The sequence below is a fragment of the Moschus berezovskii genome, chromosome 10 (genome assembly GCF_049115385.1).
Source record: "Moschus berezovskii isolate FMDL1 chromosome 10, NW_MosBer_1.0, whole genome shotgun sequence".
NCBI lineage: Eukaryota > Metazoa > Chordata > Mammalia > Artiodactyla > Moschidae > Moschus > Moschus berezovskii.
Genome location: NC_142469.1, coordinates 76269927 through 76296757, shown reverse-complemented (window position 1 = coordinate 76296757; position 26831 = coordinate 76269927). Strand labels below are relative to the sequence as shown.

Sequence of the window (26831 nt, the reverse complement as noted above, 5' to 3'; positions counted from 1 at the left end):
CTCCTCCATCCATGGGATTTTTAGGCAAGAGTACTGGAGTGGCTTGCCATTGCCTTAGGCTAGAAGAAACTATAAAACAGCTGATGGGTGGGCTACTGCAGGGCTGTCTGAAAAACAGGTGATGGAGAATCCTCAGTTTTTGTTTTTCTTGGAAAAATTCCTCCACAGGAAGTCTTCAGCATATTTTAAATTCTGCATCTTGAAGAACTTAAGATTTTGTACATTTGTGAACTTTCTGTATCTTGAGGGAAGCAATGGAAGATGGGGTGAGGGGTGTGAAGAAATGTAGTGTTGAAATCTCAGGAGTAGGAAGTGGAGAAGAAAGGGAATAATGACTGGGATCCATTTGTAGGTGGAGGAAGAAGGCAAGAGTAAGAATGGAAAGAGATCGAGCCAACTATTAGGGTGGGGACAAAAGTCTGAATGTCATTTGGCAAAGATGCTTATAGTTTTGGTTTCTTCCCAAAAGTTTTTCAAATGATTGTAGTGGGTGGGGAAACTCCACTAGAGATGACAGCTTAAGTGTTGGATGAGGAATTGACAGAAATAGCTTGAGTGACTGAAGTAGGAAGAAACAGAATTAAGAAACTTCTTTTTTTTTTTTTTGTTTTCTGGCAGTGCTCTGCATTTCTGTGCTTAATTTATTCCAAAAAGTTTTTCAGTATTGTGTAAAGAGTCTCGTTTTTAATCAACTCCTTTTTTTTCCTGTGGGGTTGCTTGCCTTAGAATAGGTGTCGAGCTCTCTCCCTCTTTCAGCTTGTTTACTGTGGAAAACTGTCAGGACAGAAGATACGCTGCAAAAGGAGACTGATTCCACGCGTTGACCGCAGGACAGCAGCCACATCATTCTAGGGACCCAGTACACGTGTGTGATGTTCATGTGAGCACACGTGTTCATTTCCCTTAAAGAAGTCTCGTGATGCTAGAATGTGATCTTATTTCTTTTGAAGTCTTTTTCTTTCTTTATTATTTTTAAGTAATAATGGCTCTGCATACTCTCCAGGCTATTGTGAATTGTTTTTCCATATGTTTCTGTTTGGGTCAGTGAAAAGAGGAAAATAATTTAGGAATGAATTTTCTGATTGGAAAAGGAACACTGCCTCCTAAAAGATATTTATGTTTACCATTGGGTTCTAGTATCAGTCGCATTATTTCCTGACCCGGGGCTGGGCTGCGCCTGACATAAGCGTTAGGAACTGAATTGTGTCAGCACTGCTTCTTAAGGCGTTTATCTTAATCCAGGCGTCCTTGGATTGTGCCCATGAGCACAGTGGTGGCAGTGATCGCAGAGCTGGGCTGCTGGTGTGAGCTCCGAGGAGCTCAGTGATTACCCGGTGAATCCAGTCCTGGTGAATGTGAGTTGGTATTTTTCTTTAGATGCTCTATTTTTGATCTCATGAGGGGTTGTGGTATTTAAGTTACTTCTGTGTCTTTCTGCTGGGATGGACTGAATAGCCCTGAATTCTCTCACAGGGCCCTGTTATGCAGCTAAAGTAAGTAGAGGATGATGGCCAGTGAGGTACCAGCCGCGGAGCTGGTTGTGGTACAGTCCAGATTTGGGTATTTGGGTTGGCCAGCTTTCCTGGAAGATAAGCTTATATTGTATTTACATAGATACATCCTAAAAGTTCTGTATAATTATACAGTTGTATTTGAGTGTTCCAGAAGAATAAAATAGTACATCTCCTGTCTGTGGCTTTGGCTCTGAGAGCTTTCTGCTGCTTTCCTGCACGTTCCCCTGCATTTTTCCCTTGTTCCTGCTTTCTCCTGTGATCCTCTGTGTTACCCTGAGTGGAGAAAGGAGCAATATCTTCCATACTTGTCTCTGGTGAATGCTCTGCATGAAGGAGAGATTATAGAAATGCCGTGATTAAAAAAAAAAAAAAAACCACTAGTCTGCATTTTCTTACTGTTTTTACACCTGTGGGGAATTGGAAGTTTTGAAGTGTGAGGTACACTGGGGAAAGAAAAACCAAGAGGAAAACATGTCTTGGAAAAACAAACCTGGCTGGGAAGTTAGGTTTCTGCCTTTTCTTACAATATTCACTTAGCTCTGAATTTCTTAGATTCTCTCGTGTCTGTGATGCAAAGGATTAGCTACATTATTTTTTCAGGCCCCTCCCAGACTCATGATTCAGGAGGACTGTATATCCCCAAACGTATTGTTGTAGGACTTATTTCAGAGCCATTTCTGTTTTCTTCTTGCTTCTCTTAGAATTCAATACCTTTTTGAAGGTGATGATCCTTTAGGTCAGTCTTAACCTACGAGAACCAATCATACAGGTGAAGATAGTTGTTTCACACTACTCACATTTTCCTTGTATGAATCTTAAAAGATGGCATGACATTTCTTGTCATAAATGTGCCAAAATAGTGTTTATTCCATTGGGGGGCCATTTAATTTAATATTAGGCTTACTTTATTGAATCGTTAAGATGATTATCTTGGATAATAGAAAAATAAGATGACAGTGCCAGGAATTGTCTGAAAAAACAGGTGCACAGTTTGTTTTTTAAAAAGTGTTTTCTTATAATCTCATCTCTTTCTCCTCAGATGTACTAAGCATAACTTTGTGCAAAGTAGTGTGTGTTTTGCTTTGGGGGATCCAGAGATAAGACAGGCTTGTTAAGTCTGGTGGCTCAGATGTGCTCATAGGGTCAGTACTACAGAAAGTGCAGAGCTCTGGAAGGGGGTAAGGGAGTGTTGTGGGCACTTGGAGGAGAAAGGGATGGCAGTCTTTGGACCAGGGCATAGCCAGTGGCTGGATTTTGCCTGATGGTGGTGGTTGTGATGGGCATGCTTCTTGGCTTGCTCACTTCTGAGAAGAAGCTGAAGGAATAAACCTGGAGACTCTTGGCTTTTTCTTCACTCAAGACTAGAAATCATCATGCATCCTACTGAGCAGGAAAGTTAGAAAGGAGGGTGTGGCCAGAGACTAGAAGACTGCATTTCAGGTGGAAGAATTTGGGTTTTCTTTCTGCAGTTACTGAGGTTTTCCAAACAGGTGAATGATGTGATCAGTACTGGAGTGTAGGAAATGAGGTGGATAGAGAGTCACAGTAGGGCTAACAAATTTACAAGAAAATGTTAGTTATGAGAAAAATTTACCTGTCGGTAACTTATTTACTGGTTTTACTGACTTGAATCAGAGTCTACTGCTTGTTTTTTTCCTACAGTACAAAAGTCATCAAATTGTATTTTTAGATAACTGAAGATAACTAAGTATACACCCTTCAGATAAAAGTGAGGGACAATCGGTTTGTCTTGTGATATTTTTGCGTTAAATATACTCAGCTATTTACTGTATTTTGTAATTAACCTTGACTCTTGGCATTCTCTCACAGCCTTTTTTTTCCCCCTGAAGGCATTTCTTAAGTCCTTTTCATATCAGTGTTTTAAAGACATTTTACATGATTGAGTGGGTATATCAAAACTTCACCTCCACCTCCATTTAATAAGTGTTTAGTTCCATTTTAGTATGCTATCTTAGGAATTTTCTTGTCCTATTTTTGACAATAGTTTGTCTTTAATCCTTGTGAACATTATTTGGTGTTGATAGTCTCGCAAGTCAAGTATCTTGGAAAGAAAGTCAAAGTCTTGTAGCTAATAAGTGAAAGAGTTACAGTTGAAATTCCGATCTGCTTGTTACTGAATCATTTTGTATCTGCAAGCCTCAGTTTCCTTATCTATAAAACAGAGACATCGATAGTACATTTCTAATAGAGTGGTCATGGGAAATGAAGAGAAATGATCCATGTGCTGGCATAGGTTGTTTGTAAGCCATCTTCTAAACAACACAGATGCATGGAGTTTGTGAATCTAAAACACTCAATTGATTCAACTGATAAGTAATTTTACATTTTGAATTTTAAAGTTAATTTTCCTTTCAAATTTAATGAAATCACCCAACTTTTAAAACCTCAAGCCCTCTTTTAATTTTGTGTACTATAACACATGAAACTTGTATTCTCAATAGTTTCTTGTAATTCTTCCCCACAGACTGTCATTCTACACCTGCAGCTCTGTTTTGTGTTAATTTTTACTGCCTCTCCCCCCTGAAATGCAATAGTCCTGTAGTGTCCTAGTGGAAACATTGTTCTCTTTGTTTGGGCTAAAGAAGTGCCTTTGTCATGCCTTTGAGACATTCTGCAGATGCCATTTTGCAGTTCTGAAAAATATGTTGCTGTCCTCCCTGTGCTGTGTTATGCTGTGTGTGTATGGCTTGGTCTTTTAATGAAGTTGTAGTGAAAACTTGACAGTGATAACTTGCCACGTGATGATAAAACAGAGAAAGGCTCTTTCTTGACTGTAGATGTGTGGTCCCCATCTCTCCCTAGTGTTGTGTGGTCGGAAAGTAGATTCCTCCTTTATTCAGATATTTGATACTTTTTGAGTAACTTCATAGAAAACTGTTAAAACAGCTTCTTTGAACATGTACTGCTTTTTAATGATCTCTTAATTTATATGTTCTTAATAGCATTTTAAGTGGCAAGTATACCCTCTACTTTGCTCAGTGGCTTTAATCCTTGCGCTATGAAGTGGGGGCAAAAATCTTTTGGGAAATTGCCCTGATAAAATCCAGGAAATTCCTTTCATTCTTTTAAATCCAGTTAAAATCTAACTTTTAAAAAAGGCCTCTGATGAAACAGTGTCTGCAAGCATGTGCTTCTTAGAGTCCAGTAATTTCTTGTAGATAGTGCCAAGCTCAAAGAGGAGTAGCGTGAATGTATCCCTGTGTTTCAGGTAAATCTATACTCCATGGCACACGACCAGTTTATTATAGCTTTGCTGGGACTTAGCCATCTTGTTTTATACTGCTTTTAAAACTGCTAAAGTAGGGGTACAGAAATGAAGGGGGAAACCTCGTATTTCTTTGTTTTAGTGGATTTTAGTTTATTAAAACGTTTCTTAATTACTGTGTGTTTAGTGGGAAAAGCTTGTTAATATAGAAAAGTACAAATAAAGCAAAATTTCCCATTGTTCACGTTCAGGAACAGCAATTGTTACCATTACGACTGAGCATTTCCAGTGTTTTATCTGTGAATTGACATATGAGGCAGAAAAACAGCATTATCCTTTTAAACATGCTTGTTTGCCCTTGGTGAATGTATATCTAAATTCTTCTTCTTTAAATTGAGGTATAGTTGACTTACAGTATTGTTAGTTTCTGGAGAAGGACATGGCAGATTCCATGGACGGAAGAGCCTGGTGGGCTACAGTCCATGGGGTCACAAAGAGTCAGCCATGATTGAGCACATCAGCAGCACATTGTTAGTTTCAGGTGTATAGCAAAGTAATTCGATTATATGTATATTATTTTTCAATTAGAGTTTATTACAGGATATTGAATATAATTCTCTGCATATATATAATTTTATATAGTAAAACCTTGTTGTTTTTCTCTTTGATATATGGTAGTGTGCGTCTGTTGGTCCCATACTGCCAATTTATTCCTCCTTCCCTTTCCTTTTGGTGACTGTGAGTTTATTTTCTGTATCTGCAAATTCTTAAGATAGTAGTGCTTAATTTTAGAAATGTTACTCCATAGGGCACTCATTCATTAGATGGACTCACTTGAAAGTTCTCAATTAGTAGAAAGTGTGTACATTTATTGCCTAAAGATATATGAGTCAGAAAAGGGTAGGCTAATCATTTTGGATGTTTTCCAGGATCACAAAAGCATAATAGGTCATATTAGAACTGTTAAGAAGCCTTTAAAACAAGTAAAGATCCTATCACATAAGCCCTACCTCGTCTTGGACAGCTGGATCATTGATTTCCAACAAGAGCTGATTCTGTGGTAGCTCGACTCCTGTCATCTGCGGCAGAGGTACCCAGGGATTATGGTGTTTGTATATGTCTAGCCATCAGCTGGGCTGGTTTTAGACAATGATACCAAGCCCTGTGTCATGCCATCTCATCTGTTTCTTTTTAAGATAAATATACAGTTGGTATGGGACAGATCCTGTTACACTAAACTCCATGGCAGAAATGAACTTCCCAGGTGGCTCAGTGGTAAAGAATCTGCCTGACAGTGCAGTAGACACAGAAAACTCCAGTTCGATCCCTGAGTCGGTAAGATGCCCTGGAGGAGGAAATGGTAACACATGCATGCCTGTATTCTTGCCTGGAGAATCCTGTGGACAGAGGAGCCTGGTGGGCTGCAGTCCATGGGGTCACAAGGAGTTAGACACGACTGATTGACTAAACAACAACAGCAACATTAAAGGTTGAGGTGAGAGGAAATCCTCTCCAGGGGATTGGTAGATACTTCGACCAGTTTTCTTCCAGAAGAGAAAAGCATCTCAAGCCTGGCTCTTATTATTCTAGGATCCAACGGGAAGAATATTTACTTTCGATATATCTATGATAAGCCAGCAGGAGCAAGTTTCTATATCTTGTTGTATCTGTGCTGTTCTGTTGTTTCATTCAGCATTTATTGAGTTAGATGTTCTGGTATGGTTAACATGGAATTATAGGTGATAATGGGAGGAGATAAAAAAGGGATTGAGGAAGATATGAGATGCTCGGATTATGGCTGAACCCAAATGGCTTGAATAGATCCAGGCAAATTCTTTGGTGGGAAGAAAATATCAGGGGGATAGTGACAGAGGGGGAAGTTAGATGTGGCTGCTAAATAGATTATTAGGAGTGCTCCACCATTTGTCTGATATATATATGTATATACACAGTTCCATACATTTATGTATAATGTATAATTGTGTTTAGTTCAGCTTACACAGGTCAACTGCAGGTACAGTCCTTCCCTCTTCCAAGGACAGACCATGTAAGGTTCTGTTGGCCTGCTGCATCTAGAGGCAGAGTATTGTCTCATAGAACACGGTGTACCGGTTATGTCCATCCCTTTGGCTTCAGTTCCTTCCAGATCAGATGTCAGCGATCAGCTGCATTGTTGAGATTTCCCCCGGACAGTGCTCTGCCCTGCCCTGTCCTGTCGCGTAGCCGTAAATTACCCTCTTGGATCACCAAGTTGTGTGGTTCGTGGGGTGTATGATTAGGTAGGTTAAGAGCAGTGGTTGCTCTGGGGATAGCTTGTCCTTGAAATGTAATTCCTGATCAGATCTTACTGCCCCTGGTTCTGTCCATTTTGAGGATCGCCTTCACTCACTATGTATATCTCAGGGCTGTCTCCGAGAAGGGGCTGTGTTACTCTCCATTTAAGTCTGACTTTGCCATTCTTGGCATCCTGCTTCCTTTGCCAGTGGGTCCTACTAGAGTGGTAGACACTCCCTGCTGGGTTAGTTTACTAGACTTCCCTTTGAGAGCCTTGTGATTTGTGAGAGTCTTTTTGCACCATAAACTCACAAATAACTTGATTGCATCCCCCGCCCCCATGTTTTATTCTGTTTTCTAAAAGTCAGTAACAGAGCTATTGTTGGGTTTGGTCACAAACTGCTTGTTTTTAACCTTATACCTGGAAGCTGGGGTTAGACTTTTTTCCCCTCAAGTGTAGACAGGGGAAGTGGACAGTCTAGACAAAGGAGAGTCAGCATTAATGAGGACGCGGAAGTGTTTCTCGTTGAGGCTGGTGTGGCTGGAGCTCGGGATGTGTGAGAGAGCATGAGAAGCAGATGAGCCTCGTATCTGGACTGGAGTCAGTCAGTGCAGAACCCAGGAGATTATACTGAGCAGTTTGGTCTCCATACTCCCTGCAGATCCTACTGGAAGCCTTTCAGAAGTTTTCATTGCTATTATTTCTTTGAAGGAAGAGGCATAGTTGCAAATATCTGTATTGCAGAAATACTACATGCCAGGTTTCATGGGGAATTACAGGATTTCCCTGGGTACCTATGCCAGTGAATTTTACCCTCAGTTAAAGGCATCTACCCAAGGAAGCCTCCTTTTGTATTTCTTTTATTTATGGCTTCTCAGTGAAATTTCCAACTCCAGTAACACTTTTGTATTTCTGTGCAATAAAATCTGGTGCTGAGGTTTTTGGGTGGTATTTATTGTACCGGTAACTAGGATCAAATATTTACTTAACCTAATTTTAATAGTAAATCTCACTGTTACCAGTTAAGTAACTTTGTTTTTACTACAGAGTAGTAACCTGAAGCTTGGCAGTACTGATTTAAGTGGGTGTCTTTGGTATTTGTTGCTCTTTATTATAAGACAAATTTGTGCTCAGTCTTACTGTGAGCGAGGCTGGGCATTCAAAGATGAGGACGAAAACTGAGCTGCAGATAACTTCACAGTGAGGAAGACTGATGCCAAGAATTCAAAAACGGTCATTTCAGCAGTAGAACTACCTATAGAGAAAAAGAACAACACTGTGAGCCTGGATGAAGAGTGAGGAAAGGGTCAGGAGTGACAACTGTCCTGGATTTATTTATTTTTTACTGGGATTTTTGTTTGTACTACTAATTGAGTATGACCCATCAGTCCCTTCATCCAAACATTCCTTTGGCTTCCTTTACTGTATGACAGGTGTTATATTGGGTGGTGGGGGATATAGATGTAACACTGCAGTCTTTGCCCCTGGGAATCTATTGTTCACTTGGAGAGACAGCCAGTCAATAGCAAAGAGAGGCATTTTGGGAACTGGGAATTGCCCCTGAAAACTGGATAAATAAAACATTTTTTAACTGTTTTGCTTAATAATTAATAAAATCATACCATGTATCAAGTAAATGAGAATCTTTTTGTAAATTACCTTCTTAATAGTTGTTGAATGAATGAATGTATCTTTTGTGTCAGAACAGGTTTTTACAAATTGGTATTAACACAAAAGAACATTTGCATTATTTGCTACTGGCGATCCCTTCATGGATAGGATACTTTTTCTTTCCCATTGAAATTTCCAGGAAGTATCACTGTCCTAGGGTTTCTGGCCAAGCACTTTTCTGAAGCCAATGGGTGGGTGTATGTTTAGATCCAAGAGAAACAAATTATAACCATGGATGTGAACTTTTCACAGTCTTCTCAAAGTAAAAGCTTGAAAAAATATGCTTCCCTCTTGCAAATACTAATACCCTTTTCTAAAGAGGAATAAAGCAAAGATAACATGTTAAGTATACTTGGTATTCATATTGTTCCCATCCTTCCTTGTAATTAGCACAACACCTCAAAATGTTCATTGAGAATTTTTGGCTGTAATTTTGAATCTTAGAACTTGATAGAAAGAAGTATATATGTTCAGTTCAGTTCAGTCACTCAGTCGTTTCCGACTCTTTACGACCCTATGGACTGCAGCATGCCAGGCCTCCCTGTCCATCACCAACTCCTGGAGTTAACCCAAACTCATGTCCATCGAGTCAGTGATGCCTTCCAACTATCTCATTCTCTGTCATCCCCTTCTCCTCCTGCCTTCAGTCTTTCCCAGCATCAGGTTCTGATTCTTCTGAGTCTTCAGTCAGTTTTTCGCATGAGGTGGCCAAAGTATTGGAGTTTCAGCTTTAGCATCAGTCCTTCCAATGAACACCCAGGATTGATCTCCTTTAGAATGGACTGGTTGGATCTCCTTGCAATCCAGGGGTATCTCAAGTGTCTTTTCCAGCACCACAGTTCAAAAGCATCAATTCCTTGGTGCTCAGCTTTCCTTATAGTCCCAACTCTCACATCCATACATGACTCCTGGAAAAACCATAGCCTTGACTAGATGGACCTTTGTTGGCAAAGTAATGTCTCTGCTTTTTAATATGCTGCCTAAGTTGGTCAAAGCTTTCCTTCCAAGGAGTAGGCATCTTTTAATTTCATGGCTGCAGTCTGTATATATGGTGAAGTTCAAATAACATTGGACATTGCTGTTTTAAATAATGTAGGTGTTTTGGGAGTCAAAGAATAAAAATGCTACTATAGCATTAGATTTATGAAGCCTAGTAAAATAGAATGTGGGTATGCAATAATAAGAGCTTTTTATTATACAAAATATAAATTAGATGCATCAGAAGCCTCTTAGCTTAAATTTAAATAAGAGTGTAATTGGGAAGTGCTAAAGGCTTTGTAAACTGTAAAGCCCCTGTAAATGCATACTTGGTGTCAGTCAGTCAGTTCAGTTGCTGAGTTACGTCCAAATCTTTGTGACACCATGGACTGCAGCACACCAGGCTTCCCTGTCCATCACCAACTCCCGGAGCTTGCTCAAACTCCTGTCCATTGAGTCAGTGATGCCATCCAATCATCTTGTCCTCTGTCATCCCCTTCTTCTTCTGCCTTCAATCTTTCCCAACATCAGGGTCTTTTCAAATGAGTCAGTTCTTCGCATCAGGTGGCCAAAGTATTGGAGTTTCAGCTTCAACATCATTCTTTCCAATGAATACCCAGGACTGATCTCTTTAGGATTGACTGGTTTGATCTCCTTGCAGTCCAGGGGACTCTCAAGAGTCTTCTCCAGTGCCGTGTTCAGAAACATAAATTCTTTGGCGCTCAGCTTTCTTTATGGTCCAACTCTTACATCCATACGTGACTACTGGAAAAATCATAGCTTTGACTATACCGTCCTTTGTCGGCACAGTAATGTCTCTGCATTTTAATGTGCTGTGTAGGTTTGGCATTTGGTGACAATACTTGGTATCGTACACAGATTTCTTAAACTGCAACCACCCCCCCCCCCCCCACCCAATATGACTGTCTTCATGGTTTGTGTTGGTGTGGGAGAAGACACAGCCATGGTGGTGCGCATTTTACTAGGTTAGCTAATAAGAGAAAGTGAAAATAATAGTAGTAAAGAAGTATCACAGGCTTAAAATTGATATATTTCAGTTTCAAAGCCTCTGGTGGTTTCATGTCATGGACTTTGAACCAAGATTATACAGGTTCTGTTCTGTTCTGTTCAGTCGCTCAGTCGTGTCCGACTCTTTGCGACCTCGTGGTCTGTAGCCTACCAGGCTTCTCCGTCCATGGGATTCTCCAGGCAAGAGTACTGGAGTGGGTTACCATTTCCTTCTCCAGGGGATCTTCCCGACCCAGGGATCGAACCCGGGTCTCCCGCATTGGAGGCAGACGCTTTAACCTCTGAGCCACCAGGGAAGCCCATTATACAGGTTAGTAACAAAAATTTGCTTATATAATTAGATTTTAAGCACCTTCAGGACACTTCCTTATACCCTAACATAGTATAGGGGCCACAGTTATTTATAATATTATGAATTCTTTTTCTAGACCTTTCCCCACCTCTATCTTATAGTAAATAAAACACCTCATTTCTGCTGTCTAGGGCCATCTCTTTGATTTGCCATCACGATTGATTCCGTAAAGCACAGTTTGCTTCTTCATGCCATTTCTTGTGCCCATTCCTAATATTTAAAGTAGATTTTTTTTTTGTACACAACTTACTTAGAAATGGATCATTTACCTATTCTGACAATCCTGTCTTTTAGTTGGTACATTTAGGCCATTTACATTTAATTAATTGTTGCTGGGCACCATTTTGTTCTTTGTTTTCTGTTTGTTCTATCTGTTCTTTCTTTTTCTGGCTTTGTCTGGATTGAGTTATTTTTCTTTGAGTCCATTCTATTTTTACTATTGGCTTATTCATCTATACCTCTTTTTTTTTTCATTTTGGTTTTATATTTTTTATGTACCTCTTTGTTGCCTAATTTAACTTATTAAATTTGTCTCCAAATCCTCTGTTCATCCTCTTATGACTATTTCAGTGACTGACTTCGCTGCCCAATTAATTGGTCTTTATCTTTCTCGCTTAACTCCGATGTGTTGCCAAATTCTTATTATTCTACCAATTGAATATTACTTGAATTTATCCATTCCTTCCACTGATACCTTCTCTAGTCAGATACTATAACCTGCACAAAGCTGAGCTCTTTTGGGGAACAGTTTTAACTTTGGTAGTCAAAGAAATACAGGTCTTAACATTGACAGAGAATTGACAAACCACTTATGTTTTTACTCTGGTCTCTTGAAAAACCAGAATGTGGTTTTATAATAATTGCAAAACTTAAAGTTTCTCTGTATCACTTTATGAATTTTTCTTATTCTTCCTCATCACAGTTTCACAACAGCTCTCATACTCTTTCCTTTCAACCAGTCTCCTCCCAAAGAATGAACACCAACTCTCTCAGTTTCAGTTTTGAGTCTCTCCTGTGTTCTTTATGGATCTGTTCTCAGCCCATTCCACAATGAATCAGTCAAGTTGCTTTCAAAATTGAAATTACAATGGCAAAATTCTCTTTGGAGGTGAGGAAGCAGAGACTGGCTACCTATTTGCTAATATTTTATTTTTTAAACTTTAATGCAGCTATCATTTCTTAGATGGAGAAGGAAATGATAACCCACTCCAGTACTCTTGCCTGGGAAATCCCACGGACAGAGGAGCCTGGTAGGCTGCAGTCCATGGGGTCGTGAAGAGTCAGACATGACTGACTTCACTTTCACTTTTCACTTTCATGCATTGGAGAAGGAAATGGCAACCCACTCCAATATTCTTGCCTGGAGAATCCCAGGGACAGAGGAGCCTGGTGGGCTGCTGTCTATGGGTTTGCACAGAGTCGGACACGACTGAAGCGACTTTGCAGCAGCAGCAGCATTTCTTAGACATATAATATCTATGTCTGGGAAAGGTTGGGGGCGGGAGGAGAAGGGGACGACAGAGAATGAGATGGCTGGATGGCATCACCAACTCTGTGGACATGAGTTTGAGTGAACTCCGGGAGTTGGTGATGGACAGGGAGGCCTGGCGTGCTGTGATTCATGGGGTCGTGGAGAGTCGGACACGACTGAGCGACTGAACTGAATAGATATGTAATGTTCTGTCTGGTTTTCCTGTCACCCCTCCCCCCACAGTTTAAAAAGTTTTGTTCTTCATGTTGTAGTCCGAATTGTAGTTTTAAAGTCTTTTAGTTTTAAACTTAAAATCCTTTCATGGTACCACTTTACTTTTCAGAAGAGCCTCAAACTTTGTAACATCACTTTTATCCTTGCTGTTTTGGATTTCAACTTACTTTTGAGTTTCAGATGTCAGGTTGCCTCTCTGAATTTAGCTCATATATCAGGTTTTCTGTCATGTCTAGACTTTTGTACCTGTTGCTAGCAATATTCTTCTCTCAGGTCTCAATTTAGATATAACTTCCTCAGGATATCTTTTCTTCTGTGTTCTTCCTTTCACTGGGCCTTTTCCTCCCTGTTAGATATCCCTCACTCCAACTGATTCTTTACCTGTCTTTTTTTTTTTTAATTGTTTTTAATTGAAGGATAATTGCTTTACAGAACTTTGTTGGTTTCTGTGAAAGGTCAGCATGAATCAGTCATAGAGGTATACGTATGTCCCCTCCCTTGAGCCTCCCTTCCATTTCCCTCTCCCTCCCACCCCTCTAGGTTGATACAGAGCCCCTGTTTGAGTTCTCTGAGTCATACAGCAAATTCCCATGGGCTGTCTATTTTATATATGGTCATGTAAGTTTCCATGATCCTCTCTCCATGGCTCTCACCCTCTCCTTCCTTCCCCCACCCCTGTGTCTGTACGTCTGTTCTCTGTGTCTGTGTTATTATGTTTGTGTTATCACGTCTGTTGTCACAGTTGTTTGACAGTTGTTAATGGGCTCTTAACAATACTAAGTATTTGAATCCATAAACATGGATTTACTTAAGTCTTTGATTTTTTTTGAATAGTGTTACATACTTTTCAGGGTACAAGCCTTATACTTCCTTGTCTAAATTTACCCTATGTATTTTACTCTTTTTGATGCTAAGTGACATATTATATTTGGATTGTTTATTGTTTATGTATAGAAATACAACTCAGTTTGCATATTCATTTTATATCCTGCAACTTTCCTGAACCCCGTCTATTAGCTTTTTAAATGTATTTTTAAGGATTTTTATTTATTACAATTATGTCATATGCAAATAGAGATAGTTTACTTCTCCCTTTCTTATTTGTGTGCTTTTTTATTTTTCTTGCCTAATTGCCCTGGCTTCAACTTAAGCACAACATTGAATAGAATGATAAGAGGTTGTCAGAAGGGGCATCCTGTCTTGTTCCTGATCTTAGGGGGAAAGTTTGCAGTCTTCGCCATTTAGTATGATGTTAGCTGTGGGTTTTTGTTGATGCTCTTTGCATGTTGAGGAAGTTTCCTTCTATTTTTATTATTTTTAGTTTATTTTTTTAGTTTATCTTGAAAAGATGTTGGATTTTGTAAAATTCTTTTTCTCTCTATTGAGATGATCGTGTATTTTTCTTCTAGTAATACAATTATATTGATTGAATTTCACTTTTTGAATTATCCTTATGTTCCTAGAGTAAATTACACTTGATCATGGTATAAGATCTTTTTAATACCTTGCTGGATTTGGTTTGCTAATATTTTATTGAGGACTTTTGCCTCAATTAGGGGTGTTGGTTATAGTTTTCTTTTTTGTGACATCTTTGTTTGGCTTTGGTGTCAGACCTCGTAGAATGAGTTGGGATGTTTGGGATTTATTTTTGAGTTGATGAAATGTTCTAAAATTGTTGTGATGGTTGCACAACTGACTACCCTAAAAAACGTTGAATTTTATGGTTAAATGGGTAGCTTGTATGGTATTTTTAAAAAACAAACAAACAAAAACTTACTAGCCCCTTACTCTGCAGGAAAAAAACCCACCAAAATAAAACTTTAGGCAAGGTGACCTATCTTTTTTGGCCCAGAGGCCTTTTCCTTGTCTTCAAAGCTCTTAACAGCCTTTCCAGCTATCATATTTCAGCATTACTTCTGACTTATCTTTGTATGTGACCGATCCAGTGATAGTGGTCAGCCCACTGTCCTGCTCACTGCTTCCTGCTTTGCCAGATGTCCAGACCATCTTGTGCATTTTGCTGCTTCATTCTGCCCAAGGACTGTTCCTGCTTGTCTTGAATATCACTGTCCGTCTTTCCCACCAATGACAATATATCCTTTCTTGCAAAGTTCTGTTCAAATTTCTTCTGTTTACTACTCTAGCCTGCAATTATCTTAGTCCCAAATGCCTACATCAGATGATTGTTGTCTCACTTAAAAAATTGTAATGTGTGATCTGGAATTACGTGTAAGTTTGCTTATGCAAAGAGTAGGATGGAATGTTTGAAATCGAAACTATTTTGGGAAATCTTGTATATATGTTTGTAGTGTCAATAGGTATACACTTTATTTTATGCATTTATAGTTAACTTACAAGTTTATAGGACTTTCCTGGTGGCTCAGACAGTAAAGCGTCTGCCTACAATGTGGGAGACTTGGGTTCTATCCCTAGGTCGGGAAGATCCTCTGGAGAAGGAGATGACAACCCACTCCAGTACTCTTGCCTGGAAAATCTCGTGAATGGAGGAGCCTGGTAGTCAACAGTCCATGGGGTCACAAAGAGCTGGACACTACTGAGCAACTAAACTTTCACCTTTCACAAGCTTATAGGGATGGCTTTTTATTTGCACTTCTCTGGTCTTCTCAAATGGTTCCTAGTGCTTTGAAGAAAGGCACGATGTGGTATTTTTGTTGTTGTTTAGTCACTAAGTTATTTCCAACACTTTTGTGACCCCATGGACTGTAGCCCACCAGTCTTCTCTGTTCCATGGAATTTCCCAGGCAAGAATACTGGAGTGGGTTGCCATTTCCTCCTCCAGGGGGTCTTTCCAACCCAGGGTTCAAACTCATGTCTCCTGCTTTGCAGGCAGATTGTTTACTACTGAGCCACCTGGGAAGCCCATGATGTGGTATACCTAGTCATTAACATTTTGTGCTGGGTAAGGATCTGTTGAACTATATGTATATGTTTGGAAATTAGAAAGATCAAGACTTTTCACTTGTTCTTTGAAGTTTTCCTTATATATTTCTAAAAAAATATTTTTTAAGAACATGTATTAGAGTGAAGTAAAAGTCGCTCAGTTGTGTCTGACTCTTTGCGACCCCATGGACTGTACAGTCCATGGAATTCTCCAGGGGATTGTCCCACCCAGGGATCGAACCCCAAGTCTCCTGCATTGCAGGCGGATTCTTTACCAGCTGAGCCACCCGGGAAGCCCAAAGAATCTCCTTCCCCACACCAGGAGTCCAACCTGGGCCACCTGGGTGAAAACCAGGAATCCTAAACGCTAGACACGTATTAGAATAGAACGTGTATTTACAGTAAGTCCTAATGTCTGAAGTCCATGTGCAAATGGGAGGCATAGGTAGTGAGACTGTTTATGTCACGACTGCATTTTGGCATGTGGTGACGTATAGCTGGGAGTTTGCATAAGCATAGTGGTATAATGTAAAGAACATGTTTCAAATAAAATAGAATTAGGTTCAAACTTCAGACATCTGTCTCATACATAGTTGTCAGAGGTTAAGCCTGAATCCAGGTTCAGGTTTGTCTGATTCCAAGACTGACAGTTAACCACTTTAGTATTTTGCATTCCATGCTTTTTAAGGCAAGTTAATTCATTTCTCTGAGCCTTAGTTTATTTACTTATTAAATGAACTTGATAATACTTACTGTGCAGAGATGTTTTGAGACACAAATAGGGATGTTTGTAAAGAATAAGGCAGAGAGCTTGCTCACAAAATAGGCAGGCCTATTAATCCTAGTAAAATATTTTGTTTTTTCAAAACAATTCCAACAGAAGAAATTTTGAAAGTATATCTGACACAGAGAAATTTGCTTATCTCTTGGCTTTAGAATATTGAACTCTTTGCTATACATCTTGGCACAGATTTTTGGTGTTTTATTTCTCTAGAATTTAGATAATTTTCCAAGTAAGTCATTTGTTAGCAATTTCTTCCGTTCTCATCTTTGTTGTTGTTCGTAATGAGTTATTGTCAAAGAAATAACAAAATTGTCATTAACCTCCCTTCTGAAGAATTTGAGGATATTTGGCGTTTGTGGTTAACTGCAACTGTTATTTATTTAAAACCTTAGGTTTTGAAGTTTCTGGAGTGAAGTTTAGGAAGGCTGATTTTTTTTTTCTTTTTTGGTTGGAAGCCATAGTAAGAATAAACTAGAGAAGTGGTTACTGGTTTTCATCTTGGTTGCGGAAGTATGTGTATGAGTATTTTGTTGATGTTGCTATAGAAACATAGTGAAAATCCAGCTTGGAAAACATCACAAATAAAGTATTGATTTGGCTACTTGAATTGTTTTTCATATGTTGGAATTATATCTAATTGATTTCAAAATGTCTTTGACTTGTTTTTCCTTTTCAGTCACAAATATCTAGGTATCAAAAGTTCAAGTCAGTATTGAGGATATTAACACTGATAATCATCTAAATATTTTTGGTTAGTACTATTCCTTAGAGGTTTGGGGAAATTTTTCTATTAAGATATTTGGGGAAAAATTTCTATTAAGGCAAATCCAAATTTCCTGTTTGTGATGGTGATGGACTGTAATTTAAAAAATGTGTATATCCATGTATTATAGTTTGTTTAGTTGGGGATTTTTCTTAATGAAAAACATATATATATATATATTTTTTTTTTTCACGTTTCGTGTATGTTTTCTTTTACACATTTATTATGGAGTTGTACTGGTCATGCTGACTGTTTTAGCTTTTTAATAAAGCTGCAGTTTGGGTCCGGAGAAAGTGATTCCACTCAGCAGTTTGTAGGGGAAAATAGCTCTGCTTCTGGTTTTTATAGACTCTCTTGCTCAAAGGAAGGACTTCCATTGAGTCAGTTACAACTTCAGTGGAAGATGTCTCGCAGCTGTGCCTTTTTGGTTTTGTTCCAGAGATAGTATTTGTGTGTACTGTCAGAATGTCTTAAAGGCCCACCCTGGAAAGGATTCAACTCTATAAAAGGAGTTTTGTTTTATAACCTTTCACATATTCTTATGGGGTTCTGGTGGTGACCGTGGTCTTTATTGTCTTGTCTTTTAAACTGGCATTTTATTGAGACACAGGCTTCGCAGTTTGAGAACAGGAATTACAGTTACGGTTATTGTATCTTGTAAATATATTTAACCAAGCCCTTGGCACACGCTGTGATTAAAGCAGAACAAAATACCCTTCTCCAAACCTTGCAATTTCAGTGACTTATTTTTTAGCTTATTTTTCTGGGCATCTGTAGTGATATGAAGATGGCACTCATTTTATGATATTCTTGATAATTTAATAGGTACTGATTTACAAATCAGTTAAGGTAGAAGATTCTGCGGGGCATCCCCAATTTTGAAAAACTTAAAATACCAATAACTTGCCATATTGAAAATTGTTAAGTTTAACTGATTTTGAATCCTGTGTTAACATGAATGCTAAGAGGATTATCATTGACTATATTCTAGGAGATTGGCCATATTTCCTCTTTGGTTTCATTTTCCTTGCACCTCTTCCTCTCCTAGTCCATGTATGTTTCCAGTTCCCTTCTCTTTGGCCTCTGGGCTAGAGATGTCCCTTATGCCATCCCAGATTAAATTTGTCTCTCTCTTCCGAACTTCCTGGCATTCATTTTCCTTTCTCTCCTTTGTATCTTGAACCTCTCCCTACTTTGTCTTTCCCACCAAAAGCCTGCACCAGATAAAATAACCAAAACATCTCCTGGATAGGCAGATTGTCTCGCAGCCGTACTTCTTCTTGTTATTGCTGTCGTTTCTTCCAGCCTCTTCTCTGGCACTACATTTCAGGGATTAGTTTACCCCATTTTCATAAGTATTTTTCCTTTAGCCAATTGTCCTTTTCTGCTCCTGTCCACTGGACTTGCTCTTTGAGGTTATCAGCAGTCTTTCATGATACCTTCAAAGCCTTATTTGGTACCCTTCGCCTGTTGTCCATGGCTCCCAGCCCAGCTCTTCTCTTGGGGCAATATTTGCTTGGTTTGATGTCTTTATCTTATTCTGGTCCTTCCCACCCTCCTTCGTAGGTTCTTTGCTCCCTGCCTGGTTATTTACTACGAGCACTTTTTTTTTTTTTTTAACCTCTGTCTTGCCTTGGGTTTCGTCTCTTCTATAGCTTCAAATTACACTGATTGACCAAGTAGTTCCAAATCTTAGCATGGAAACCTAGGCTCTGTGGTTCAGACACATATCTCCAGCTGGCCTGATTTTCCATCCAGATGTCACACAGTCACTTAGTTCAAATGTGTTAAAAGTGGAAGCTTGGGCTTCTTCCATCCGTCTTTCTTCCATCCATATTCTTTTTGGAAATCTATCTCTAGGTTCATGTACATGCTGTGTCTGACTTTTGAGTGCCAGGAACCTGGGACCTTTGTTCTCCCTGACTCCCACTGCTCAATTCTTTTATCAAATCCTGTCCATTTTAACTACTAAATATTTACTGACGTCATCTCTTCATTTGCTTCCCTGTTGCCTCTGTGTCAGTTTAGATGCTATTTTCTGGAACACCGGAGCCTCTGCTTAACCAGTGTTCTTTTACTGTGGCATTTGTTATCACATGAGTGCCGAAGCCATCCTCCCGAAATGTAAAATGAATCTTATTTTTCATTGCCTACGGGACAGAGTTGAAACATCTGAGCTTAGTGTACTCAGCACTCATTATTTGGCTGCTACCTCCCTTGTCCCATTTCCTCCATTCCCCACCCCGTATTCTGGGCAGATGAGGTGTGGACTTGCTGTTCTCAGCAATGCTTTTATCTCTGGTGATTCTGTGCCTTCACTGTCTGTTCCCACGGTGGGGAGTGTGCTTTAACCCGCTTACAATCAGCCCTCCTTCTCCTTCAAGGTCAGCGCCGGCGTCACCTTGGGAAGCATTCTTCCCTCATCAGGTCAGTTACTGTTGAAATGTTTACGCCTATATTTTAGCTCTGTTCTCTTTGTAGTGTAATTATTTATTTAAATACTCTTCTCTTGCACTGCGGGAGCCAAGTTTTATACAGGTGTGTATCCTGAACAGCTGTCAGTAGGCAAAGGATAATCCTCATTGAATGAACGGATCTTAGCAAAACCTAAAATTACAGAATTCAGGATCTCATAGGTACAGATAATGGTGAGTCCTCTAGCTTTTGAAAGTCGCTCAGTCGTGTCCGACTCTTTGCAACCCCATGGGCTATATAGTCCATGGAATTCTCCAGGCCAGAATACCACGAGTGGGTAGACTTTCCCTTTTCCAGGGGATCTTCCCAACCCAGGGAAAGAACCCAGGTCTCCCGGGTTGCGAATGGATTCTTTATCAGCTGAGCCACAAGGGAAGCCCAAGAATACTGGCGTGGGTAGCCTATCCCTTCTTCCATGTATCTTCCTGATCCAGGAATTGAACTGGGGTCTCCTGCATTGCAGGCAGATTCTTTACCAACTGAGCTATCAGGGAAGCCCCCACTCTAGCTTAATGTTGGATATTTATTGTTTTAGGTGGGGAGGGGCTGTGCATTGAGAGTGTATTAGCACTTGTGCTTAGGGTTTTCTTTCATAATTCAGATTTGGAGAGGTAAGTTTCTGTAGAAATGAAAGAAAGAAGTGAGTGGAGCGACAGTTTCAAAATATGGAGGTAATAAAGATGTGGAGGGTTGGAAGTACCCTGGATCTTCAAACAAGTGCCCAAACTTATGCAGATGGCAGGCTGGAGGAAGATAGTGACACAAGCGAAGTGAGGCGAGGACCCCAGATGGGGTTGTGTGTCCCTAGAGCCTGACAAATAGCTGGGCACTGTACATTGCATGCACCTTAACATTTCTGTGGCTTGTCTGCTGTGCTGAACTTTCTACAACATGTTTTTTGATAAGAGCCTTATGTTGGCAGGTTTCCTGTTTATGTGGTTCTAGTAGGGGTCTTGGAAATAGTAGTGGTTGTTTTAAAGGGAAAGAAAGAAAAGAAGGGAAACTATGGAGGGTAGCTTTAGGGTCGGGGAGCAGTTTTCTTTCTACAAGTTGAGGAAAAAATAAATGATGGCAGATTACTGTAGGTTAATGTTTGACTTAATAAGTGTAATGGCATATTCAATCATTTTGAGGAGAAAGCCTAGGTGAATTTTTTGATGATTGAAATTGTGTGTTTAATAGTCATTTGCATTCATGTAACATTTTGCTTTGGACTAGTAACTCTTGTGTAGGTTCTCCTGTGATGCTCTCAAGAATCCCATAATATAGGTAGTTTATCTGCTGGTACCTTCATTTTATAGACTTAGTTAAGTGACAACATGGAGTAATGTCCAGACTGTTCACACGTGAATTTAATGTTATTGCAGATTGGGGAGATTAGATAATTTCTTGACAATGACTTCTTTATTTTGGAAATATACTTTTTTGGGGAGCAGGAAGGTGTAGGGTTTTTCTTGGATCCAGAGGATAGGGCAGAGTTGGGGAGCTTTTGGGGGGTCGGCTGGATGCCTAGCATCAGGGATCTTTGTTTCTTCTGGCCCTTGGACAGCCATAAAAGCTCTCTGTTTCTGGGTATCTTCTCAAGAGTGTCTTGGCCCTTACCCTCACATCCAGGCAGTACAGTCTGCAGTGCGGAAATGCAAATAGAGGTATTAGGCAGAATCTGATATCCAGCCTGGGTTCGGCTCCTGATTTACTGTGTAACTTGGACAAGTGACCTAACTTCTGGGTTTCAGGTTCCCCGTCTATGAAAGGCAAGTACAGGAGGTGCATAGGAGCTGAGATCTCTTTTGGTTCTATATTTGTTTTATAAGAATCCCATTTTGCTTGGTCATGTGGATAGTATTGCCCTGGTGCTAGCAAGATCTTTGTTTCTGCTTTGTATGTGTTGGGCTTTGTGATAATTATTTTTTTAATCTGTAAGTCAAGGAGAGTCATTACCACACTATTAGCAGAATCATTTGTTCATCTCAAATGAGAGATGAATGAGCCTAAACATTGTAAGCCTATAATGCCTTCCTTGTCCTCCCCAAGGAACTTGTCCACTTTGCTGTGTCCTGACTATACCTCTGTTACAATCCTTATCCCATGTGGTATAATTATTTGTTTATGTATCTGTCTTCCCTGCTAGACTGTGAAATCCCTGAGGACTGGTGTGGGGATGAACTTTCCAGTCCTGAGGGCTTAGACCAGTGTCTGGGGCAAAGGGGGAACTCAGCAAAGTTTTCTCAGATGTAAGTGAAATGAAAATAACACATTTTAAAGTAAATGCTGAATTTCTGTACTGGTCTGAATGTGTAATTCTGATAGTGATGCTTTTGACTTTTGAAGTTTAAAAATAAAAGGGGGGATGGGTGGGCATTTGTTCCTGCTTTGTCCTAACACTTCTTAGATGGTTTCAGAACATTAACTTGTTGTTTAGAGAGTCCTAACTGCCATCCCTTTGTTCTTTTGCTTCCCTCCTGTACCTGCTCCTGCTGTCTCTCTCCAAACCCCCTGTAAAAAGCTGGGGTCATAGGAAATTTTTCTTGCCCAGAGTCTCATAAATCTGTAGTACTTTCTAATGTTACATTTTACAAAGTATGGTAGGAAAGAAACTTTGTGAGTGACTTATGTGCAGTTGTGCAAATTATTATGGATTTAGCACCTGAGAGAAGTTAAACTGTGGTGTGTGGTCAAAAGATAACCAGAGGCTGTGGAACTAGTGTAGCAGTTGTTTTGGTTTTTTTGTTTGGTTGTTTTTTTCTTTTTGTTGACATCAATGGCAATGATCCTATGAAATGTGGACTGTTAGAAAATTTTATAGACAAGTTGAAATTCATCCAGCTTGAGAGAATCATAAAACTTTTCTCCACGTTTTGTTTAGGAAGGATAGTCTTGCATGATGATTGGTATATAGCAAAGTTGGATTCTCTGTGAAATCAGTATAGAGTTCAAAAACAGGGGGGTTATTTTTTATTTTTTGGAGTACTCTTTAGGTTATTTTAGGGTTATGCTATAAAATTGTACTTTTTTTCTGGTTTGGTAGTGATATATGCTTCTCCAAAAGAGGCTAGATGAATAATGGGGAGAAAGGAGACTGAAGGAACCCTTCTGCTCACTGTCTTTCTGTGACACTGAGAACTTTATTTTCTGCACAGAGTTGGTGTCCTCTATGGTCTTGGAGCTTTGAGTCACCAGCAGGTTATTGCATCCTTGCATCCTACTCAGTTACATTCCTTTTCCTCAAAGTCAGGGAAATAGGACATTTTGTACAAGTCAAGAAATCATTTTACTGGGTTTAATTTTATTTATACATCAACTTAACTATGCAAATATAGGAAAAAATAATCCCCACCTACACCCAACCAGCTCCCTTGAATACTGAAGTAGTATTCTGAGGATAAACTTCTAATTTCCCCTTTTCATGAAACAATAAAACATTGCCAAAGCAAGGCTATTTAGGATCTTCCTAAGACAGATGCAATAGATACATATTTATATGAGCAATTTTTTATATTTAAGACCTTACAGCATATGTGTTTTATGTATTTTAATGTGTTTAAAGCCTTACTGGAAATAATTTAAATGATACTGGTCCTAGTTTGTAAATTCTCTGCCAGGAACCCACAGAGTAACTTTATTTATAAGTTATTTCACTTCTTTGGGTTTAGTTTACTCATCTGGTAAACAAGGGTGTTGAAATTGAGGTAATGCAGCATTGGTCGGAGAAGGAAATGGCAACCAACTCCAGCGTTCTTGCCTGGAGAATCCCAGGGACGACGGAGCCTGGTGGGCTGCCGTCCATGGGCTCGCACAGAGTCGGACACGACTGAAGCGACTTAGCAGCAGCAGCAGCAGCATTGGTGGAAAAGTGTGTTGTCTTTGAAGAAAACTGCTCTCCACTGTACCTTCAATGCCACTAGTGTTGGTTTTGAAGCAGACTAAACTGGTGTAATCTCTACCTCTACCATTTATTGAGTATATGAGTTTTGGAAACTCATTTAAATTCTCTGGGTTCTCCTTTTATCCACTCTGTTAATGACTTGTTCTTCTTTCAAATCAGCTGCTCAGTCATGTCTGACTCTTTGTGACCCCATGGACTGTGGCCTGCCAGGCTCCTCTGTCCACAGGTACTCACCAGGCAAGAATACTTGAGTGGGTTGCCATGCCCTCCTCCAGGGGGTTTTCCCAACCCAGGGATCGAACTCAGGTCTCCAGCATTGTAGGTGGATTCTTTACTGTCTGATCTACCAGGAAGCCCTATGGAGCAATACATTTTAGAAAAAGGTTTATAGCCAGTATTTTTTTAAGTCAGTATACTGAAGTAAATCTGCCATCCTACTGCTGTTTCTATTGCCGTTTCTATGTTTTAAAATATACGTTTAACAAATGTGGGAAAAACACAATCTGAATAAAAGATGGATTAAACAAATTTTGCTCTATTAAGTTCAGTTCAGTCACTCAGTCGTGTCCGACTCTTTGCAACCCCATGAGCTGCAGCATGCCAGGCCTTCCTGTCCAACACCAACTCCTGGAGCCCACCCAAACTCATGTCCATTGAGTCAGTGATGCCATCTGACCATCTCATCCTCTGTCGTCCCCTTCTCCTCCTGCCCTCAATCTTTCCCAGCATCAGGGTCTTTTCAAAGGAGTCAGCTCTTTGCATGAGGTGGCCCAAGTGTTGGAGTTTCAGCTTCAACATTAGTCATTCCAATGAACACCCAGAACTGATCTCCTTTAGGATGAACTGGTTGGATCTCCTTGCAGCCCAAGGACTCTCAAGAGTCTTCTCCAACACCACAGTTCAAAAGCATCAATTCATCGGCACTTAGCTTTCTTTATAGTCCAACTCTCACATCCATACATGACCACTGGAAAAACCATAGCCTTGACTAGACAGACCTTTGTTGGCAAAGTAATATCTCTGCTTTTTAATATGCTGTCTAGGTTGGTCAGAACTTTTCTTCCAAGGAGTAAGCGTCTTTTAATTTCATGGCTGCAGTCACCATCTGCAGTGATTTTCGAGCCCCAAAAAATAAAGTCAGCCACTGTTTCCACTGTTTACCCATCTATTTGCCATGAAGTGATGGGGCCAGATGCCGTGATCTTAGTTTTCTGAATGTTGCGCTTTAAGCCAACTTTTTCACTCTCCTCTTTCACTTTCATCAAGAGGCTTTTTAGTTCCTCTTCACTTTCTGCCGTAAGGGTGGTGTCATCTGCATATCTGAGGTTATTGATATTTCTCCTAGCAATCTTGATTCCAGCTGGTGCTTCCTCCAGCCCAATGTTTCTCATGATGTACTCTGCATATAAGTTAAATAAGGTGACAACATACAGCCTTGACGTACTCCTTTTCCTATTTGGAACCAGTCTGTTGTTTCATGTCCAGTTCTAACTGTTGCTTCCTGACCTGCATACGGGTTTTTCAAGAGGCAGGTCAGGTGGTCTGGTATTCCCATCTCTTTCAGAATTTTCCACAGTTTATTGTGATCCACACAGTCAAAAGCTTTGGCATAGTCAATCAAGCCCTAGTAAAAAACTCACCAAATTGCCCTTTTGTGAACCAGTGAAAGCTTTGTGGGTGGATAGTGAAGTTTAGTTCCATTATATAGAATGATTTTTTTTTTTAAGTTTGTGTTTGTTCATTTTGACAGAGATTAATCTCTTCAGAGCCACTACTGAAACATATTTTCATTAAGTTCCTTTAAAGGAAAACTTACTTTTTCTCTCCTAGTTGGTATGAGTGATATCGTGTTCATTTAATTATCTAATGTTTTATTTGTAATAATTCTTTTTTTAAAAAGTGCTGTAGGTGAATGTGAACATATAATACTCATTGACTTAAGAACTGTTTGATAGGAGAGCAGTGTGGTGTGGTAACAGGGTCAAGATGTAAATTTGTATACCTAGATGCAGAGTCTATCTTGGTCCTTATTGGTTAATGTAAATATCTATACTGGGGGAAAAAACCAATCAGAATTTAATGTGGAAATGTAAGGGAGAAGGGGGATGGTAATGTAGAATTAAGGAAGGTTGGTTTTTTTCAAAGCTCTCTGAGCTGAATCTTAGAATAATTGCATTTCCCTTTAGTGACCATAAATTTACTTTGCTTCCATATGTATTTGTATTCATATGACAGATGGATGTAGGATTTCACCTTTTGTATCCATCATTGCTCAATTTGGGATGACAATATAATAATAAGATAAGAATTTATCAGCTTTGTAACTATATGAGGGTACCTATAAATCTAGATTGAAACGGGCCTTCCTTTAAATACAGTGTGAATGAATTAGCAAATTTTCTTACAAATTAATCAAAATAGTTCAGTTTTTAATATATAGAAATGAAATGTATATGTATTTGAATGGTTTTTCTATATCAAAATATATATACCAGTTTTATCAAGAAAGATGAGTAGACTGTACGTTATGTGCATATGCTTTTGGTGTCTGTTTATAGGGTGGATTAAAATAGCAAGAAATAAAAACAGAGTTGAGGGGTGCAAACTCAAAGCAATGTAAAAACGATACAAAAAACGAGGGAAAAATTCCCTAGCAGTAGTAGAATTGTGAAGAGTTATAATCATAGGATTACAGTTGTGCCATTAAAACTATTCTTTATGTAAAGTGTTCTTCACTTAGTGGGTAGAAGAGACAGCAAGAGGATGACTTTTTCTTTGACCTATGTGGGTTTTCTAGCTGAGGCATGAAGTAACTTGGAACCACGCTGGGCTTTTCTACTGAGCATGCCCTTCTCCAGCGGGGTCTGGCCTGGGTGGGGCCGGTCTTGCTCATTAAGCAGTTGGAAGCTGGATTTCCATCCTCTTTCCACAGGCTTCTAATGACAGGGAACAGCAGGCAGCGGGCTTGATGTACTCCTGTAAAACTGCGTATGTATTTTGAGTCGGGGAGTGTTAGGAAATTTCTATTGTAGCAGTTAGGTTTGGGGGTATATATTCATTTTTGCTTTTGAAAAAAGTTTGCCTTTCGGACTGTCAGTATCTAGGAGACTGAAAATTTGGACAGTACTCATGTACAGAGTACAGAGTAGATGGAATCTGATTATGTGCACTATCTGGCAAGGGAATATGTTCAGTTATATTTGAACCAAGCCCTGTGAAAAATGTGTATGTAATTTTAGACTATTTGTTTGCATTTTCTAAGGCAAATGTTG

General features: G+C 39.5%; 1 protein-coding gene across 12 annotated transcripts in view; it reads left to right on the top strand.

The window, feature by feature from the left end:
• The window catches only part of EPB41L2 (erythrocyte membrane protein band 4.1 like 2), a 211987-nt gene that overhangs the window by 55815 nt on the left and 129341 nt on the right, over positions 1 to 26831 (top strand). Inside the window, exon 2 of one of the 12 annotated variants that reach the window (XM_088840744.1) lies at positions 1243 to 1355. The exons of 9 other annotated variants lie outside the window; for them this stretch is intronic. The gene's annotated coding sequence lies outside the window, so the exon portion shown is untranslated. Of the gene's footprint in view, positions 1 to 1242; positions 1356 to 26244; positions 26548 to 26831 lie in introns of those variants that run through there. 2 more of the 12 variants (XM_088840753.1, XM_055433477.2) reach the window with 2 other exon arrangements.